General features: G+C 35.5%; 1 long non-coding RNA gene across 1 annotated transcript in view; it reads right to left on the bottom strand.

Moving 5' to 3' along the window:
• LOC123582614 overlaps positions 1-13,974 on the bottom strand; it is a 28,059-nt gene extending 14,085 nt beyond the window's left edge. The window contains exons 1-3 of the long non-coding RNA XR_006704479.1: positions 13,851-13,974; positions 12,361-12,424; positions 11,005-11,140 (exon numbers count right to left, since the gene is read on the bottom strand). This is a non-coding gene — a long non-coding RNA (uncharacterized LOC123582614). The remainder of the gene's footprint in view (positions 1-11,004; positions 11,141-12,360; positions 12,425-13,850) is intronic.
• Positions 13,975-16,120: the final 2,146 nt, after the last annotated feature.

Below are 16,120 nucleotides of genomic sequence, written 5' to 3'. Positions count from 1 at the left end.
CTTTTTTCTTTTTTTCCCACTGTGTATTTCCTGGCCTGAGATACACATATATCTCCCAGCTTGTATTTAACACATACAGAAACCCAGAAATTAGCACTGTGGTGCAGACAGAATGCTTCAGAGCCCTCTTATTCTAATTTGAGAATTGCAAAGGGAACTGCTAATGCTAAGAAAGTGCAGAATTTGTCTTCCCTTCCCCCCTTTCTTTTCTCCAATCTCTCCTTCCCAAGCCCTGAGGTCACTCTGTTGTCATGGTGACAGTGGCAGCTAAGGGAGCTCACAAGAAGAAAAAAGTAAGAGTAAGGGAACTTTCTTTGCTGCTAGAAGTTGTAGTTCTAAAAGCCAACACATATTATTTTTATGTTTTCTTTCTATGTCTTCTGACTACTTCATCCCAAACATGGTCAAAATTATGGCCTGAGAACTGAAAAGGACCAATGGAAGCAGAGAGTATTGGGAGTTTGTGGAGAGAAAGGAGCCTGAGAAGGGGATTCTTTGAAGTAGTATAAGAATTCACAGGCTCACCAGCCTCCTCTGTCTTAGTGTGGATTTCTTCCTAATTAACATACCAAAGACTGAACAGCCTAGGCTCTAAACTGAACTCTGGGTGGGGTAAAGACTAGATAGTGAATATTTTGGCTTCATGAGTCATATTGTTTCTCTCAAAACTACTAAATTTTGCCATTGCAGCATGAAAACAGCTATACACAATTAAATTTGCATGCCTCTTACATTAAAATTATATTTACAAAAACAGGTTTGAGGCAGAATTAACCTTTCAGGCTATAAGTCAACAGAAATATGTGATACTGTGATTTACAGGAGTGAATAATATGGTCTCAGCATGTAAAATAATAATCTTGTGTTGTTACTCCAACAATTGCTGCTTCAATGTTGTGAATGCATTTTACCTTTGTTTTCTCATCTATATAATGGTTAAATTCATAGAACAAACTCCATGTACCTTTTATGAGCTTTAATTTCAGAAAAAATGCACAGTACCAAATAACTTTTCAATAAGTATTTGGTTAAATCAATATTATCTTTATATATTATGTATAATCTATTTAAACACAAAGAAGCAAATGTTGTGAGACACATTAATGTATTTTATAAATATAAGTTTAAAAAAGCACCAAAGTATTAATGGTGGCAATGTACTGCAATGATTAATTTTTGGATCAGTGGTATAAGGCGGAAATTCCTTAACTGTAAAAAATTACAATGTTTTCTTTTTCCATTTTGTTTCTTCTTTGTTACTGACAAGGATTCTTTGCTTGGCCAAACTTCAGTAAGTGTCCTGAACCTTCTCCTGGTCCTATCTATGCTCTTCCTTGTAAAAGCTAGTTTTAGCAAGTACTCCACTAAGATACTTTAACCAGAAACTCCCACCCTAAATATTTGAACCTCTTGAACATCCTTAATCAGTTTCCTTATCCTCCACTATCCCCAGTTCATATATCTTGAACCTGGCCTTTCTTCAGCAAGGATCCTGTTAGGCTGATTGACCCAGAACTCTGAAATTTTACCTGACTCCTACCCTAGTTTTTGTCTGTATATTCCCACTTGCCCATCCTATATTCAATAGTTGAGCCTAACTTCTTTCTCCTACTATAAAATCCCATTGCAGTGATCCCCGTACCTGTCATAATGGCCCCAAATAAAACCTAACATCACTTTTAACTAGTTTCATTGAATATTTTTCTTTAATATTATTATCAGCATGTATTCCCATTTCAAAAAAAAATAGGGTAGTCAATATGACAAAATAAGTATACAAGACTATAGAACAATAATAGAATCAACTAATGAATTATAGCAGACCATAGTGCCTTTATGTTGGGATTCCCTCCATTTCCCTTACCTTCTCTAATATTGCTTAAATATTTCAACTTAATGCAAAAAATACAGGTAAAATCAAAATAATTTACAACAAAAATAAAACATGACTTTTGAGTTGTATAAACTACAATGTCGTTTACCATAAGCAAGGTGCTGATTAAGCTACAGTCAGAAACCACCTTCATTGGTCAGTTCATACATTTGTAAATAAATCTTTGCTGGAATGGAGTCATATCCATTCATTTATATATGGTCTATTGTTGCTTTCATGTTACATCGCAGAGATAAATAACTGTCACAGAGACCATAGTGGACCTTCCAAGCTTAAAATGCTTAATATCTGGCCCTTTACAGAAAACAAAAATAATGCTGACCTCTGAATTAGAGTTTGGGGAATATATTCTATGAAAAAGAAAGAATGAAAGAAAGGGAGAGAGAGAAAGAGGAAGGAAGGAAGGAAGGAAGGAAGGAAGGAGGGAAAGAAGGAAGGAAGGAAAGAAGGGAGGAAGGAAAGAAGGGAGGGAGGGAGGGAAGAAAACTGAACCAGAACTGGGAGGATAGTATAGGGGAAGCAGAGGCAGTATCAGAACAATTTTGGGATTGAATGATCAGTTCTAAGATGTCAGCTAGGACAATGGAGTAAGATAAGTCAGGACATATAGAAAACCAAGATTCAGTAGGTATTTTAAAAGTCGTAAAACTTTTTTCAACTTTGCACCATAATTGTTTAAGAATCTTAAAAAAAATAAAATGTGAATATTGAGACTTTGGGAAAGTTTAACGTTGAAGCCCCTAAAGTCTTCGTATATTAAAGATATTTTATTGGTGTAGAAAGAAAAAAACAATTAGAGAAGCAATACAGAATCTAAAGGAAAACATAGAAATGATTAAAATAGTATACCATAAAAAACACTCAAGATCAGTATTATTAAAAAATATTTAGACTTTGCAGATGGATGCAATAAATGAAATGTAAAGAAAGGGTATAAAATTATGGCTTTGGTAATGCTTATCTAACTGTACAAAAAAAAAAAAAAGGGAAGAGAATGCTGTGGAAACATCAGTTTGTACTTTTCTCAGGGGCGGGAACAAATAACCCGAATTTAATATAAAGTTAAAGATCAAGACCCGAAACCATGATAAGAAGTCTGGGAGAATTTTTTTTTGGGGGGGGGGGGGGCGGGGGGATACTTAAATAATTTGTTAAAGGCTTTACAGTGCAGATGACAGGAAATTCGCGGAGGGTGACAGAAAGAGGAACGCACATAGCGCAGAGCACGGAAATGAAACCCGGACGGTAAGGAGTGATGCACCTGATAACGCCCCGCCTATGCCCCGCGGAACTTACAGGATCGGCCTTTGCAGTCGCCGGAAAAGCACGTGACCTTCCCACAGCGCACTGCGAGAGCCAGCCGGCCGCACTGTACAATGGTGCATTTCCTGCCGGCTGAAGTACTGCTAGGAGGCGGCGAAGGCTGCCTGTGCTGTACGAGTCGGAACCCTGGGGTGTTAAGAGTACAAGGCTCCGCCCGAGGAGCCTCAAACAAACACGCCAGGCCTATCAGATTAGAAAAATGGTTTAAAGAATAATAACGTATAAAGGCCTCAGCTTAAAATTATGCTCATGAACTATAATGTGACTAAAGAGGAAAATGGTGTTTGTAAACACACATACATATTTCCAAGGATTAGTGTGACACCGTGAGAAGTCAACTGAATTAGTTTTATATCAAACATGAAATATATATATATATATATATATATATCCATGGTAATCCACTCCTTTAATCCATGTTTGTAAATGAAATCAATCTAATAGAATTCACATCAGTTTTTTAACCCTTATGTTACTTGTAAAATGCAAAGTGGATATGGGCCAGTCTTCTCTCTATCTTTATCGAGAATAATCATAAAATCACATTATTTTCCCCCTGCAACAATTATTCATTATGTTTCACTTTTCAAATAAATATTTAAAAATCCTGCTCAAATGAACACAGGCATTTCTGGTTCCTGGGTCACCGCCCCCCCCCCTCCCCTCCGCAGCCACCTATTTTTTTAAACTTGTTATTTAGTTTGCTGTTGGCCTCCCATTTCTGTTGATGCTAGATGGCGCTATGAGCCCAGGGGTCCTGATTCCAAAATCAGTGTAGCACGTACTTCTGAAACATGAGAAGTTTAGTTTAAGGCTTGAAAGTAACCTGTGTTTGGAGCTGAATTGCCTCCTTACAGGAGGGGCGTTCATGGTCTGACTTGGCATCTTTCACATGGAGGTCTAACTCAATCAAGAGAAGGCTGTACCCTGCAAACACTACATTTTTCTGTGGCTATTTTTCCAGGACCTTAGGCTCTCATTTTTTTTTCACCCCATGCTTTTCCGTTGCCTAGTCTGTCTCTAAACCCCATAAATTTTGTTATTCAAATTTACAAGTCCCCCAAATTCTCATTTTACAGTTACACCAGCTGTGTTTCTAGTAAGTAGACCCCATAGTAGTCTGATAAAATGTTAAAAACTATAAATCCAAGTTCAGTAACAGAGAATACATTCCTTCAAAAATCTACCACAGGCATATGCTTCCAGCTTTCTTCAAATTTCCTGAAAATGCTACTTTCCATGTTATTTCTCACATCTTTTGTCCTTTATACCTGAATACAATTTCTTTATTGGCTTCTCTAGCTCTAATTTACATGGGCTTCTAATGCTTTATGTATTCAATCATAGAACGTTTTCTCCAACAAATCTTCAATGACCATTTAAATTCAGGTTTCATTCCAGTAGATATTGTGGATTGCAGCAGAGTAATGCACATTCCCTCCTCCAGCATATTTAATCTTATTTCCATTGCCTATTTGAATCTTCACTTGCCTTATGTCTCAAGTAAAAAGGGAAACATTACATTAATGTTTCATTTCTCCATTCTTAATATATAGCAAAATACATGTTACATGGTTATCACTTAATTTCCTTGGTTTTCAAAACTGAATGGCTCAAAATCAGTTGTCTTCATATTTTCCAACAATGAATAAATGGATATTCGGGGGCTCCCTAAATGGATATTGAAGTTAAAATTATATTTTACAGTAGTATAAAAATATAATAAATTAGAACTTAGGGATAAATCTGACAAAATGTGTGCAAAATTTGTACTATGAATATTAGATAAGATTAATAAAAAAATATTGAAGTAAATGTAGAAATACTCCAATCTCATGTATTGGAAGGGTCAATATTTTAAGACATCAATTATTTCATATTTATCTAAATATTTCCACACAATCAACAATCAACATCTCATTATGAATTTTTGTAAAAACTGACAAGTGCATTCTAAAATTTATATACGGGGCGCCTGGGGGGCTCAGTGGCTTGAGCGTCCGACTTGGCTGGGGTTATGATATCATGGTTCCTGAGTTCGAGCCCTCGCTTGGGGCTCTGTGCTGACAGCTCAGAGCCTGGAGCCTGCTTCGGATTCTGTGTCTCCCTCTCTCTCTGCCCCATCCCCACTCATGCTCTGTCTCTCTCTGTCTTAAAAATTAGTTTAAAAAACATTAAAATTTACATAGGAAAGTAAAAGACTTAGAAAGCCAAATCAATTCAGAAAATGAAAAGCGATGTTAGAGGACTCACATGATTTATTTCAAGACTTAATATAAAGGAAAGTTGAGGTCATGATAGACATTTAAATAAATGAAATATCATAGCATCCAGAAAAAAACCTACAGGCATATGGTCAGTAGGTCTTGATAAGTGAGCTAAAGGAAGTCAACGGAGAGAAATAATAGTATTTGCAACAAATGGTGCTAGCACATTTGAGCATCTGTATGCTGACAACAACAGCAACAAAATAAAACCATCCAATTGCATTTTTCACTATATTAAAAATGAACTCAAAATGTTTCATAGATATAAATATAAAACCTTAATATATGTCTAAAAGAAAACATAGCAGGTAACCTTTGTGGTCTTGGGATGAGCAAAAATTTCATGGGTAGGAAATAAACATAAGTCACAAAAGAAAAAATGGATAAATTGTACTTAATATTAAAAATAAGTTATATTCTATGAAAGACTCTGTTAACAAAAAAACAAGAGATACGATAGACTTAGAGAAAATATTTTCAATATCTAACTGATACAAATCTTATATCAAGAATTTATATAAATATAATATATATATTATATATATAATTTTAATAACAAAACAAGAAACAAATTTTTAAAGCAGGAAAATGTATACTTAAGCAAAAAAGAGTTGGCAAACAAGTGTATGAAAATATGCTTAACACCACTGTCATCAGAAAGATGAGAATTAAAACCACAATGAGATACCACTACCCATCCACTAGATGAACTTTAAAAAATTCAAAATATACTGCCAATACCAAATGCTAGGAAATATGTGAAGCAACTTCAACTCTCCTATTTTGCTGTTGGGAATGTAAAATGGTATAGTAGCTTTCTGAATCAATTTGGCAGTTTATGTAAAGTGAATAAAAATCAATTATATGATCCAGCAACCTTAATATTAGGAACTTTCCTAAGATAAGTAAAACTATATGTTCATAAAATGCTGTATCTAAATTCTTTTTTTTTAATGTTTTTAATGTTTATTTATTTTTTTGAGAGAAAGAGAGAGACAGAGTGAGAGTGGTGGAGGGGCAGAGAGAGAAAGAGACACAGAATCCAAAGCAGGCTCTAGGCTCTGAGCTGTCAGCACAGATCCCGACATGGGGTTCAATCTCACTGATCTCTCATGAGATCATGACCTGAACTGAAGTTGGAGTCTTAACTGACTGAGCCACCCAGGCACCCCTGCTGTATCTAAATTATTATAGAAAACGTATTTATAATAATCCAAACCTGGAAACAACCCAAATGTCCGACAAGTTGTAAAAGAGATGAATACATTCTAGTACACTTTTTCAGTAGATTACAAATCAATGTTGAAAAGGAACAAACTACATATACCTGCAGCAGTATGAATGAATCTCAAAAACATTATTCTAAGTGAGAAAAACTGGACAGAAAGCTTGCATACAGAATAATTTCATTTAAATATTCTGAAAAAGACAAAACAATCAAGAGAAATATGAAAAATAATTGCTAAGGCTGTGAAGGGAGAGAATTGCAGTAAAGAGACACAACAGAAGTTTTAAGGGTGAAGAAAAATGTTCTGTATCTTAATTATGGTGGTGGTTGCATGACTGTATGTATTTGTTAAAATACATTGAACTATATACTGAAAAAAAAATGAATTTCATCTTAATAAACCCAACTTAAGAATAAGTGGATTATTTATCAATCTCCTTACTTTTAGTCCTTGCTTATTTAAATTAGTAGCCTTATACATTTAAAAAAAAACATATTACACATTTTTCATAGTAGAAATGTTCAACTTACATTTCCGTGTAGAGATAAAATAGTAACAGTCCTACCTACATGTTCAGACTCATCTCTTGTCCCAATGCCATTCACGATTTTATGAGTAGGTAATTATTTTTGCCTTATTAAATTTGGACATCTTTACATCTGGGTATCATTCCCTTATTTCTGTAGCCTTGAAATCTCTGTGCTTGCTACTGGCTGAATTATATCTTCCCCAAATTCATATTCTGGAAATCCCATCCCCATACCTCAGAATGTGAATGTATTTGGAGATAAGTCCCTTAAATAGGTGATTAAGTTAAAATGAGGCCATTAGGGTGGATCCTAACCCACTCCAGCTGGTATCCTTACAAGAAGAAAATAACTGAACACACAAAGAAATATCAGGGATGCTAACACTGAAAGAACACATGAGGATACACTGAGAAGGCAGTCCTCTGCAAGCCAAAGGAGAGTCCACAGGAAAAAACAAACAAACAAACAAACTTCCAATACCTTGATATTGTATTTATAGTCTCTACAGCTGTGAGAAAATAAACTAGTTTTGTTTAAGACACTCATTATGTGGTAATGTATTGTGGAAGTTCTAGCAAACTAATGCAATGCTCTAATAACTAACTCAGTCATTATATCATTTTAGAAACTGACTCCCTGACTAGATGATTTTGAAAACTGAGTTATTAAGGATGCATTTTCTGTCTGAGCTATAAACCCAAGTCTTCATACATAAATCTATGTATTTCATCTATATATTAATTCAATATCTAGGTGTTTTCACCAGTGAGGTCAGAGAAAATATCCTAGTTCCAGGGGATACGTAAATGAATGGTAAAATAGAATAATTCGTCTCCAAAGGGCTTACAGTCTAATTCTTGTTTTCCAGAGGCTAACTATAAAAGTCATAAACATGATGGTCACATCTATTACTAATAGGATAAATGGAAATAAGCTTTCAAGAAGCTTCCCTGTGACCTCACAGTGTAGTCAATAATCAGAAACCATCCCCATTTTATCTGTTTTTACTTTCATTAACTTTGGAGTTTGTCTCATTACTCATCTATAACAAAAATCCCCACGTTCTGTTGCTGTTATGGTTGTTGTTTTTCACATAACTGCCATATATATACATTTTGTTTATCTATTTGTTTGTTTTATATATTTTATTTATTTGTTTATCCATTCATTTGTGAGTGTATGTGTTTTGTAAATAGGTTCCACACCCAGCGCAGAGCCCAGTGCAGAGCCCAGTGGAAGGCTTGAAATCACGACCCTGAGATCAAGACCTGAGCTGAGATCAAAAGTTGGACCTCGAGCCTAATGGGTGAGCCAGGTACCACGATCTGTTCATCTGTCGATAGACACTTTGGTTGCTCCCAACTTTAGGCTATTGTGAATAATTCTGCAATGAAAATGGGTGTACAAATATTTCTTCAAGACCTGCTTTCAAATTTTTTAGAAACATACCTAAAATGTAATTGTGGGATGATATGATAATTCTACTTTTAATTTTTTAAGGAACCACCATACTCTTTTTCGTAGTAGCTGTACCATTTTACATTTCCATCAACAGTGAACAATGATTCTAATTTTCCACATCCTCACAAACACTTGTTTGTTTTTCTGTTTTGATGTCTATGTTTTTTTAGAAGCCATCCTAATGGGTGTAAGGGGGTATTTCATCATAGTTTTGATTTGCATTTCCCTAATGATTGTTGATACTGAGTAACTTTCCATGTATTCGCTGGTCATCTGCATATCATTTTTGGAGTAATATCTATTGAAAGTTTTTACCCCCATTTCCATAGATTGCCTTATCAGTCAATGGATTGTATCTTTGGATGCACAAAATTTGTTAATTTTAGTGTACTCCAATGTATCTATATTTACTTTTGTTGCCTGTGCTTTTAATTTATATCCAAGAAATCACTGCCAAATTTAATGTCATCAAGCTGTCTCTATATGTGTTTTTTTTCCAAAGACATTTACAGTTTCTAGACCTTATATTTAGGTTTTTGACCCATTTTGAGTTTTTTATACTTTATACTTTTTCATATATTTTTTGCATCCAGTTTTTCCAATACCATTTGTTGAAAAGACTGCCCTTCACTCCTTGAATGATCATGGAACCTTTTTCAAAATAATTTGACTATGCATAAAAGGGTTTAATTTAGACCTCCCTATTCTGTTCCATTGTTCTACATGTCTGTCTGTATGCTAGTACCACACTATTTTAATTATTGTAGCTTTGCAATCACTTTAGAAATCAGGAGCTATGAGGGGCGCCTGGGTGGCGCAGTAGGTTAAGCGTCCGACTTCAGCCAGGTCACGATCTCGCGGTCCGTGAGTTCGAGCCCCGCGTCAGGCTATGGGCTGATGGCTCAGAGCCTGGAGCCTGTTTCCGATTCTGTGTCTCCTTCTCTCTCTGCCCCTCCCATGTTCATGCTCTGTCTCTCTCTGTCCCAAAAATAAATAAAACGTTGAAAAAAAAATTAAAAAAAAAAAAAGAAATCAGGAGCTATGAAACCTTCAACTTTGTCCTTTTTCAGAATTTTTTTTTACTATTTTTTCCTATTTTATTTTTTTAATATTAATTTATTTTTACTATTTCATTTACTTATTATTACTTATTATTTTATTTACTATTGTTATTATTTTACTATTATTATTATATTATTATTATTATTATTATTATTATTATTTTGTATTTACCATTTAATGGCGTCTTTTGAGACTCTATATGTATTTTGGGATGCATGGTTCTTTTTGATACTGGTAAAAATCATCCTTTTTTTTAATCTCTAGTCAGGTTTCTCTAAGTCCACATCTTGGCCTATAAAAACTATAGACTCTCAGTATAAATGATTTTGTTCATCTTCCTACACATACATTAAAATTTTTAAAGATTATAAGTTTCTAACAGCTCAATCCCTAGGATGACTTTTGCTGCCAAAATAATTTACTATTTGTTCTAATCAACACCTGATGATAGATACCTGATCTTTTTATTAGACACTTACAAAAAATACTTAAAATTTTGAGTTATTTTGAGTTATAAATAACTGACATATATATGTATCTCTTTCAACTCAGAGGTTTCTTTCTCAAGTACCTGAAAATCATTAGTTTGAAATGAAATTAGGAAGGATAGGGCCTCTGTTGGGGTATAGAATCTTAACTTTAATAATTGTCAGCTAGCAGACACAGCTGGCCTAATCACATTTATACTGACCAACTACATCATTTTTCACTTCCCAGACTCTACCAAGCCCCTGTTCACTTCTCTCTTTTTCCCTTATTCTTTCTTTAAAATGCCCAGTCTTCTCTGTACAAACAGATGTTAGACCATAATTTCTATTGCAGTAGTATACTATTGATTGAAATCTCTCCTTACCATGAAGTGGTGTCCAGCTTTGTTTAAATTTGACAATACTACTACGTTGTATTTGGGGAGGGGGGGCTGGTGCAAAGGAACACTTGGATCTCATATTTTACTTTAAAAATCTTGGCATTTCAGTAAACACCATATGATAGGTTCTTTGATTTTGGAAGCTGACATTTGCTCTTATGGGCCATAGCTTGAGGCCATTCCCCATATAGAGGTTATTTTGAGAGTAGTATTGCCATCAGTCCAAAGAGGAGTTACCAAGGCAGTTTTTCAGCATAGTGTTCAAATAAAGTGCTGCTAGAGGACAGGAGAATCAGGTTAATAGCTTTAGAGTAATAACCTCAGAGGGAGGCAGACAAGACATTTAAAATTCCAGATTTTTGATACTTACGTGCTGTTGGAAGTGGGTTTTCATATTGAGAGGTAATATTTGTGGAATCTGGCTGCCTGTGCTGATTTCCCAATTCTGCCATTTTCTGTGTGACTTAGTTAAGTTTCTTAACCTGGATGTGCCTCATATTTCTCATCTGTAAAATAGCAATGAGAGTCCTGATAAGACATTTTGAAATTGAATGGTGATAATACATTTGGATATTAACACTGTGGTTAATATATACTGGTATATGTATTGTCAAACACAATTCTGAGAACTCTCCAAGAATGTTCTCACTGTGGGGATGTTGGGTATGAATACTAGGTATTAAAACAGGTTCTATCTCCTGGAAGTAACTGCAAATCACACTTTGGCAGTCAATTTTCTATGTGAGAAGTCACAAACCAAATTCCCCATCTGTCCACATTCCCATTGACTCTACATCCAGAATCAAGCAGTAAGTTCTAGCCAATTTGGAGATTGGTAAAGGAGGTACGTCCTTTGTTCTTTTTTTTTTTTAAGCTTATTTATTTTGAAAGAGAGAGAGAGAGAAAGAGAGAGACGATGGGAGGGGCAGAAAGAGAGAGAGAAACTCAAGCAGGCTCCGAGCCACCAGTGCAGAGCCTGACGAGGCATAAACTCATGAATCATGAGATCAAGACCTGAGTCAAAACTAAGAGTCAGACTCTTAACTGACTGAGCCACGCAGGAGCCCCAAGAAAGTACATCCTTTGTTCTTTTTTAAAAGCTTATTTATTTTGAAACAGAGAGGAAGAGAGAGAGAGAGAGAGAGAGAGAGAGAGAACAGGGGAGGGGTAGAAAGAGAGAGAGAAACTCAAGCAGGCTCCAAGCCACCAGTGCATAGGCTACGCGGCACTTGAAACTCATGAATCATGAGATCATCACCTGAGTCAAAACTAGGAGTGACTGAGCCACTCCTTAACTGACTCAGGTGCAGTTATTGAGCACAGTTACGTACTAGTTACAGTTATTAACGTACTTAACTCTCACATATCTCTAGGAGGTAATTGTTGTTATTGCCATAGAACATATAACAAAATCAGATATTGAACAACTGACTGGCAGTCTTTGATCTAATAAGTAGTAGAAACAGAAATGTCTCAGTCAATTCCCCATATTTCTGTTACCAGCTTTTTACAACTAGGCAAATTTTAGAATTACATAAAACTGAAAATAATACTTGGTATGTGGCACTACCTTCTGCCTATAGTGGCCTAGAACATTCCTCAGATGCAGAAGAGGAAAATATGACAAGACACTACATATTGGTTCACTCAATATCTAGCTTAGTACATTCTATCAAACCATTATCCACATCTAGCAATAAGAAGAGATGATAATCATGCCAGTTACCTTGCAGATAGGGTTGCTATGTGAATCATTATCCACTGAGATATGGGTCACAGAACTATGGGAACTGTGCAGGAAAAAAAAAAAAAAAGCAAAGACACTAGGAAATGTCATTTGAACTTGGCTCTCAACCTTTTAATCCTCCTGACTACAAAAAGATAGAGGTCTTTACATGTCATTGTTATCTTTCAGCAAGCCCAATGGTGAAGAGTTACATATTAGAGACAAAGGAAATGATGTCTATTAGTAGGTTGAACCACTCATAGGGACCCTAATCTGCTTTTCTTGTGATTTCATATTTGAGGTCAATAAACTTACAATAATTTTATTAAATAATTCAATTAGAGTTTTTTATTTATAAGACCAAAACATATCATCAAAATACAGAGCAACCAGTAAGGTTTATCATTTCTATTTATTTCTTCCCAAATCCTCTTTCCTTTGCTATATAAATGCTGCATTCTATGTCTCTTTCCTTTGCTATATAAATGCTGCATTCTATGTAGTTTGCACTGAAACAGTGGATTGTTCTTCACATGCAGGAAAATTAAGGTTAATGGTGAAATAATCAAATGAGGTGAAGATGAGGCACAAATTTTTTAACAATATTTGGCCTTTAAATTCTCTGTATAGAGTACTAATTTCCAGTATTGACATCTTGACTGCAGCCATACAATTTTGAGTAAAGATATCCATAAAAACATCATGATTTTACTCTGTTTTGCTCATATTTTACAAACCTAGAACAAATGATGCTCCCCACCCCAGAACAGTTTTTAGACCATTAGATCAAGAATTTCATTGCTTGCATAGCAAATATAGCTATTGAGTCTCAGAGATGCAACCTGTGAGGATGCTTCCTTCACAGGAGAATGTGTTCCTTTAAACACATTTGTGCTCTCCACATTTCAGGCCTCAAATAAATCTTAAGTCTGCTTGTTGGAGGCCTGAATTGTTTCTACCTCTTCATGCTTTTGTGTCTCTTGGTCGTTTAGGGTGAGGAAATATCTATTTAACCCAGTCAAGGAATCCCATCTGCACTCTCCAGGATACTCATCAGCCTATTCACAAACAAACTATGTCGCAGAGGTGTCAAAGATTCAAGTTGAAACAATGAACATTGATGAATCAGCTAAGTCATAGAAAGGTGGATAAATAATTGACTAAGTCAATACAATGATAATTTAAAAAGTCACAGGCACACATACTTTAATATTATGGTAATTGGTAAAATATTACAATTTCTTCTCTAAAAGACCATATTACAAAAGTATGTGCTACCTGTAACAGATGTGTATACACATATTTTGAGTGGCATTTAGTATCCTCTTACTAAAGAGTAAGAAAAGAATATATATCTATATTATGGGCCATGTATATTTAAAAAAATCATGCAAACGTTAAAAAAATGATGTGGAAATAACTACAGGCTCCAACTAAGGTTTACAGCTTTTAGATAAGGAAAAAAGCAAACAATGTTACTAAATTCATACTTGCACAGCAAATGAGTAATCTGGTCTCCATATTCAGAGAGGGAATCTTAGTATTCTGTTTACACGAATGAATGCCTTTCTGAATCTTTCACAATTAGAACAAATTAAGTCATATAATAAAATATTCACAGCACGTTTCAAAGCATGAGACTCTGAGAAAAAATCTGGAAAACACTAAAACAGTAAAAATGTTACATCTGTCTTCCTTAAAAAATCAATTTAGTAAAGAGTAATGCTTCAAAACATTCAATAAAAATGATTTCAAAATTCTTTGAAAAATGATTATTCATGCATTTAAAAAGCAAGAAAGGCATACACAATACAAAAAATATGAGTCTGTTTGTAGATGATGTCTATGTAATTTTTTTACAGTGGGAATTTATACGCATGTGTTAAAGACATTTACATGCCAAACAAAATGCAAGAACAAATATTACAAGGCAAGGCCCGAAGCAATAACGCACAGCAAGCGGTATGATTTCTGAACAAACGTTCTTTATACAAATTCTCCGACCGAATCCTGAGGGAAAAGCAAGGAGCAGCTAGCTTCGCCTGCATAGTCGACCCCGCGGAGAAGTACTCGTATCAGCCTCGCCAGCTAGGGCTCTGCCCTTGTTGGGCGGGGTTCGGAGAAGGTCCACACCTACTAGGTCATCTGCGCTTGCTCAGTAGCCTCTCTGGGACTCCTCCCCTGGGGCTCCCGCCACAGCTGGCTGTTGCAGGAGCAAAGAGCGGAAAGTCCCTTAAGCTGCAGAAAAGGGGGGGGGGGGGGCGGGGGGCGGGGGGGGAAGGCGGGGATAAAAGAGGCGTGCCGTTGAACAAAATTCACTGAGAATGTACTAAAAAATTAAAGCGGGAATGGTGTTGGGGAGGTTGCCTAGGATCCACAGTGGTTTTAGAGACATTGAAGTCCGTGGAAATACAGAATCTTCCATCATTTCCTGTCTCGGGGAAAAAAATCATCAGTGAAGCTCTTGGGGGATAGTTGGAGAAATTTTCATATGGAACAAAATCATGGTCTTAGGGAGCTATCCCCTTCCTTTTTGATAGAAGTGATCTAGGTATTGTGGTTACAGAAGAATATCCTTAATTTTGTCAAAATGCAGGCAGAAATGCCATGCCTTAAAATTGTCTACTTCAGACTTAGGTATACAATGAGCTTATTACAGAAATATGTTAACGATTTTGGATTGAGGTGAATAGGTGTTAATTTTACTATTCCTTTTGCTTTTCTAAAAGTATCAATTTTTATTATACATTTAAACATTTTAAATTCAAGAACGATGTGCCAAATTATATACAAAAATGATAAAGGTACTAGAACTGAAATTATAAGAGTACTAGAATGCCACAAATTGCAATAACAATCTAATGCTCTTAAATATTTTCCAACTTTCTATAAAATCAAGTTATTTTGAAACACAGCCTGTGCAGCTGCAGACCAGGTTTATTTTCAGCATTTTAAGATTGGTCTTGGCTTCCAGGATGTGGACGCCAGATGGCGCGGTGAGCTGGCAGCTCAGAATGTTTAAATCCATGAATTCCATATACGCTGGCAAAATGAGTGAGGGGAAAGGAGCTTGCCCTCAGGTGGGGTGTGGGGTAAAAGGAATGGAAATAGAAAGATGAACAGGATCACTCAAGGTCAGTATGCAAGTCTGTGAAATCCCTTCCACCCTTGTTGTTTCCCAAACCCAGTATCCTCTTGGCAATGTACAGGGATCTGCTAAGTGGACAGGACCAATCCTCGCATGTTCTTTCTGAAGAGGTCCTTTAAATAGAGGTAAGAAGGCCAGCATATTTCTTGTTGGAAGCAACACAAAAAAATATGAGAGTGCAGTGTTATTGTTAAAATACTAAAAAGAAAATAATGTCAATCTTGTATTCTGTACAAAGCAAAAAACTCTTTCCAAAACAAAATAAAATAAAGACTTTTTAATGTGTATAAGCTGAAAGAATTCATCACTAATAGACCCTCATCACAGGAATTGTTAAATTTCAGGCAGACAGAACAAAACACCAGATGGAAATGTGAATCTACACCAAGTAATGAAGAGCACAGGAATTTGTAACTGTATGAGTAAACATATATACTTTCTTATTAGTTAATAACAGCATATAATTTACAGTTTAGAAAAAATAATTATAATGTAGTATGGGGTTACTTGTGTAAAGGTAGAATTTATTACAACCTTTATTCTTAAAAGTTGGAAAATGAGAAGTGGAACTATAGTATTTTTAGGCTTTATGCATTACATGAAGTGGTATAA

The sequence above is a fragment of the Leopardus geoffroyi genome, chromosome B3 (genome assembly GCF_018350155.1).
Source record: "Leopardus geoffroyi isolate Oge1 chromosome B3, O.geoffroyi_Oge1_pat1.0, whole genome shotgun sequence".
NCBI lineage: Eukaryota > Metazoa > Chordata > Mammalia > Carnivora > Felidae > Leopardus > Leopardus geoffroyi.
The sequence above is the reverse complement of the archived record's forward strand: the minus strand, read 5'-3'. Positions and strand labels throughout refer to the sequence as shown.